At 35.6% G+C, this 5,892-nt stretch overlaps 1 pseudogene across 1 annotated transcript; it reads right to left on the bottom strand.

The window, feature by feature from the left end:
- Positions 1-1,601: 1,601 nt before the first annotated feature.
- On the bottom strand, positions 1,602-5,436 carry LOC143544347 (SNF2 domain-containing protein CLASSY 3-like; annotated as a pseudogene). Its single transcript, XR_013137239.1, has 6 exons — positions 5,286-5,436; positions 4,976-5,170; positions 4,756-4,815; positions 3,908-4,677; positions 3,680-3,832; positions 1,602-3,442 (listed from the first exon to the last, which is right to left on the bottom strand). The product of XR_013137239.1 is annotated as an SNF2 domain-containing protein CLASSY 3-like (transcript).
- Positions 5,437-5,892: the final 456 nt, after the last annotated feature.

Raw genomic sequence — 5,892 nt, 5'->3', positions numbered from 1 at the left:
GGCATATTGTAGGAACCTATTTCTTCACATTTAAGCAAAAAATCCATCTTTTCGTATAAGTCTTCCACATTATATTAATCATTTTTTGACCCGAAATCTCATCTTCACTATCATCAAATTTGAATTTCAAAGGAATAGAATAATCACCCTTTTCGTCATGAACACTTTTCTTTTGTTAATAATCATGTCTAAAGTAGCATCTACGGAACTACCATCATCTTTTCGACTAACCCTTTTAAACTTGTGATATTTGATACCATTATGATCAAGCTTCATGGAACACACACCTTTCATTTCATTTCTTTTCTTTCCTTAATGTGTATTTTTTTATTAATTATAATGATTTTCCTTATTTCTTTTTGAGAGGCTGAAATAATGATTATTTGATAGGTTTATGTGTTTAAAACTTAATCAGACTTCAAATTTTATAAATATAAAAAAAAATACCTTATACCAGATTCGGTGTAACATTGTCACATTACATATCCATGATTATAATCTTAACCTTTTTAAAGAAATTCTTTTTTTTGCTTATACCTTATTGTATTATAACTAATTTATATAAGTGTCAAATACTTAACAAAATATAATAGTTACACTCAATTTAAAACTTCAAACTATCTCATGAAACCTTTAGAATAAGTTTAATACCGGATGTGTTGTTTAATATTATTATTTATCTAACTATTACTAATAATAATTTGACGAATTAATATTTAAAATCTTAGAGTGGACTGAGTTGTGCAAGACAGAGCTATCATTTGGGACAGGATGGAGCGGATCAAATGGTGAAAGTTGCTGCTGCTGCTGCTATGATTGGGATTGTTATGATGACGTGTCATACAAACGTGACCGTTAGTTTAGGACAATGGTGTAATTCAGAAAGAGAAGAAGAAAAGGATTTTACTGGTAATTTGACCAAAATGAAATATCTAAATAGCAGCTGAATAAATTTATTGGAGCTTAAAAGTAAACAGGTTTATATATTAGATTCAACAGCTTGTCTTGTCTGGACTCAATGTTATAAAATGTCAATGGCGTTATAGGTTTAAGAGAAGAAAAAAGTCAAAAGTCAACAAATGTCAATAGAACTTCAAAGTCAAAGGGAGGGATATGGCCAAAAAAGCTGTAGCTAAAATTTGGTCAACTTATCAAGTAATTTGAACTTGCACATAACTCTAGCTTTTAAAATTAAACATTAACGTGTAGATTAAGCGAGCATTATTTCCAGCAAATAATTTCGAGTTCTTGAATGTTTCTTAAGTCATATATTACACGTATGTATGATCATAAAGGCTCATTAAGCTACCAAGTTGATTTAAAATGAGGCTGAGATTATCAAGCTGTAGTTTATCTAGAACTGCTTAAAAATTTTCCTAAACTGAACCATGAACTCAAAACTTTCTGTCAACTATTCGTTTGATTTTCAAGGTACCTCTGCTCACCATACACATATCACTCAGTCGCCAACTCGCCATTTGTTTCAAGATCATACAACTTCTTAAGAGCTGAATCTAAAGTCAAGATCTTTCTAACAATAACAAAATTTCAAGATTATGTTCTTGATATAAGCTACAACTCAAAAACGATACCTTAAAAACTAATACTTTTAATCAAAGTCAAGTTTGATTTTCAGGGTACCTGATCTTCTTGAACATATCTTTAAGTTCTTGATTATCCACCATTTCTAGCAAGATCTTATCATCCACTTGCACCTTGTTCTTCGGTACCCCATCATCCACGGAAGCCGAAGAAAACACCATCTCCGCTAACCGCCATTTCTCCACCTGTCTATCGTACTTCTCCTCCTCAGTGGTGCCAGCCACCATCAAGTGGTAAGTGTACACCACTTTCTTCTGACCAAGCCTATAAGCCCTGCTAATGGCTTGTTTTTCTACAGACGGGTTCCATACAACATCCAAAAGAACCACCCGAGAAGCACCATAAAGATGAATCCCTTCAGAACAACATTTTGTAGATGCCAATAGCACTTTTAGATCGCTATTAGGATCGTTGAGAGCGTTTATGACATTTGCCTGTGCGTCTGATGCATCTTTCCTTTTATGATCATGACCTCCTTCTCAACATCCCAACCAAAAGCATGGGCAATTTGGTCTTTTAACAACTGTGACGGATGGATATACTGACTAAAGATCAAAACCTTTTCATTTAACGAAAGACTGAGGCGAATCAGCTCTATAACAAACCTTGTTTTCACGCCAACTTCAGGCTGCAGTCTCACATCTTCAAGCAGTTGTTTGTTTATCGAGTTTTTTTCCTTTTTAGATAACGAGCAGTGGGTGATTAATGACGGATGAACCGACACCAAAGCAACTTTATGTTCATACTCCAAAGTGCTTGGTAAAGTTCCCAAATTTTCAATAAAACTTTTTTGAAATGATGGAGGATTTAAAAGAATAACACTTTGTTTCAAACCAGGAAGCTTGCTTTCCAGAATATGTCCTTTGTGGACATGAACAAAAGGTGATATGATCTCTTTAAGCCTCTCAATATCTTCAGAAGTCGATCTACCTCTAAATATTTTCATGTGCCTCCGTTGAATCATATCTGCAAAAAACTTTTTCTTCACAATACTTTTGGCGGTTGCTGGCCTTACTATTCGCAGCGTGTTAAACAATTCCCTGAAATTGTTTTGAAACGGGGTGCCAGATAAAATAACTCGGTTTTTGGTCTCTAGCTTCAAAAGCGTGTTCCAAATTTTGCTATTTTCATTACGTGGCGTGTGTCCTTCATCAAGAACTACCAGTCCCGGCATAGCCAGCAAACATGTTCTTATTTTTTCATGACTTGTTTTCTTTACGTTTGAATTCCCGGTTAGTTTTTCATACAAATTGTAGCTTATTCCAAGAACGCTTCCACCATTACTCCAAGCGTGTAACTTGCTAGCGCGTATCCAGTCTTTATTACGTCTCAAACTACCAACGCTCACTTCTTTTCTCAAAAGTTCATTATTGTGAAGGTTAATAAAAGAAATCCCAACTTGCCATTTCTTGAATTCGGCTTCCCATGTAAGAAGCATGCTAGCTGGAGCAACTATAACCGGGCAACAATTGGGAAACTTCTTGAGAAATGACTCGATAAATACTATGGTCAAGAAGGTTTTACCGGTGCCAGGAGCATGTGAGATAATGCAGCCCCCACCACCGCCATCACAGCGTGGACCGAGTGTTTGTAATCTTGAGAGCTCAATAGTTCCCGCCAAATTGTTCCACAAAAACTCAAACCCTTCTTGTTGATGGAAATACAAATACATATGCGGACGGATGCTGGTAGGGATGAGTTCCCAGACGGTCCCTTTAGTCTGCTTGCATATGTCATGAGGGATCGAATCTGAATCCATTGAATACAGATTTTCACTAACATAAAACTGATGTTCATCGAAACGATGACTTCTTCTTGACCTATCCGGTGCATAGCTTGCCTGAAATATATCATAGTAATTACCTTAAGTACAGTGTTTAGACGCGCGTTTTGAAAATGATTGTGATTTTGAATGATTAAAATCTAGATAGTCAGGTTGTAGAAGATAATACTATATTATGTTAAAAGGAAGAATAAATAGTAATATTAGTTTACAGTTATGACTGATTATTTAACTTCTAAGTAATCATATAATATGAATTTGTTACCCAAACATTAATCAGATAGAGTTACTCACTAGCTTCGGTATCACATCTTTGCTCTCAACAAGGACATCGCCACATAAACGACATCTCAAACCTATTTGCTCTTCAAAGTAAATATCACCATGCTTCCCTCCGTTGCAAAGGTCAGTGTCGTCATAACAATCGTCTTTCTCTTGATTCTCAATCTTCAAAACAGAAGATGCATTGTTAGAACTTATAGTAGACGTAATAAAAACACAAACAAAGACTCATAAACTAACCATGGGAATTCCATAGGAGCCGATTTCATCACATTTGAATGCAAACTCCATCTCTTGAAATAATTCCTCCCCATTATATTCATAAGTGTTTGTACTCGACTCGTCATCAGTGTCATCAAATCTAAAAAATAAAGGAAGCGGATCATCTTCATTTCTGCTATGAACTTCTTTATTATTATTAATAATAATGGAGTCTAATATAGCATCTATGCAGCCGCCATTGTCTCTTCGACCACCCTTAGATTTTTTATTTTTGATCGCATTTGTTTGATCAACTCTCGTGTAACGACCCTTTACTTTGTCGTGTGCACATTGTTTTTCATTAACATTCGTATCAATTAATTCATATGTTGTTTTCATGTTTGTTTTGTCTATCGAAGGACTTTTCTCTTCTCGAGCAACTGATCCAACTTTTGTGTAACGACCCCTAACATTATCTTGTGCATTTTGTTTTTCAATAACATTTGAATCACTTGATTCATCTGTTATTAGTTCGTATGTTGTTTCCACGTTTGTTTTGTGTACCGAAGGACTTTTCACTTTTCGAGCAGCTGATCTAGACCAAACTTGTTCCTTATTGTTTTGTGTGGGCTGATGTGGCCTCTTGTTTACTAGTGAAAAGTCAGCATCATCCAAGTCATCACTCTCACTTTCACTAGAGCTAAATAGTTCATCTTCATCTTCATCAGTAGACTGAAACGAGCTTGCCTTCGTATCCATTTGACTTCCATGGTCATATGTGCATGACATTGGAAGATCCACATCAGAATCTGGTATGAATTTAGTATTTAGACACAAAAATAAAGATCAAGAATTAATAAAAATAATCATAAAGAACAAAGCAGCACCTTCAAGTTCTTCAAGATTCACAAATTCAACACCTTCATGTTCATCTGAATCTGAGATATCTGATGAATAAACAGATTATGCATTGACATTCAAGAAAAATCACTAATTAAAATAAAGAAAATGTGATAGAAAAAGTCAAGAACTTTGGTCCAACTGCTATTTCAAGTTACAAACATTGTTTTCAACTAAAAATTTAATTAAGAAACAAGATTAAGTTACCTAAAACCAAAAGCGGATTGGTTGTAGGATGGTTTGGCGTCTTGTTTGATATTGAAACAAGTAAATCAAAGTCATTCTTCTCGCTTTCGCTAGAACTGAATGACTCATCTTCACTAGACTGAAACGAGCCCACTTCCATATTGTTTTGATTTCCATGGTGAAGTTTCCACGATGTTTGAAGATCCTCATCGGTCTCTGTTAAAAATTTAACATTTAGAAACATAATCAGGTTGAGTAGAGTCAGGACTAAAATTTTTATATATGTTTTGGTCTCAAACACAATGCATAGATCAAGAATCAAAAGCATCACCTTCTTTGTCCGATACATCCGAGTAAACAAAGTAAGTGTGCGTCCCGGTTTTGAAAGGACTTGCGGAACCATATAAACCATTGAACTTGTCATCTGATTCTGCACTTAATTTAAGAAAATTTGTAAGAAGATAACAAACTAAATTGATCATTGTCATTCAATAAACAAATACATTATATAAAAATCATAAGAAACTGTAGAAACCAAAAATGGGCCCGCGGGTTCATACTACTAACCCCTAAACAATAAAAAATTCTGATACTCCCCCGCATTCGAAGCGGAAGAAAACTGGAAGCTCATACTAAAAAAACACATAAAAGACAACAATAATAATAAACCCTAAGACTACATGCTATGGGCATTAACAAGGGCAGTAAACTGGTAAAGCGAGGAACACCGCAGAGGAGCGTGGAGGGAAGGGGGGGGCTTTGGACAGCCGGCGTAGGGGGGGGGCATCATGCTTTTCACACACTCTCTCTCTCTCTCTCTCATACACACACATACATATACATACATATATGTATATATTGTGGCGGCAAAGGGACTTCAAACCACAGCGGAGTGTTATGGAGAAGGGCTTCGAAGCCCCATTTCCTATGTGGCGATG

The sequence above is a fragment of the Bidens hawaiensis genome, unplaced genomic scaffold (genome assembly GCF_021521415.1).
Source record: "Bidens hawaiensis isolate Kalapana, Puna unplaced genomic scaffold, B.hawaiensis_p1.1 tig00013528_1, whole genome shotgun sequence".
Classification (NCBI taxonomy): domain Eukaryota; kingdom Viridiplantae; phylum Streptophyta; class Magnoliopsida; order Asterales; family Asteraceae; genus Bidens; species Bidens hawaiensis.
The sequence above is the reverse complement of the archived record's forward strand: the minus strand, read 5'-3'. Positions and strand labels throughout refer to the sequence as shown.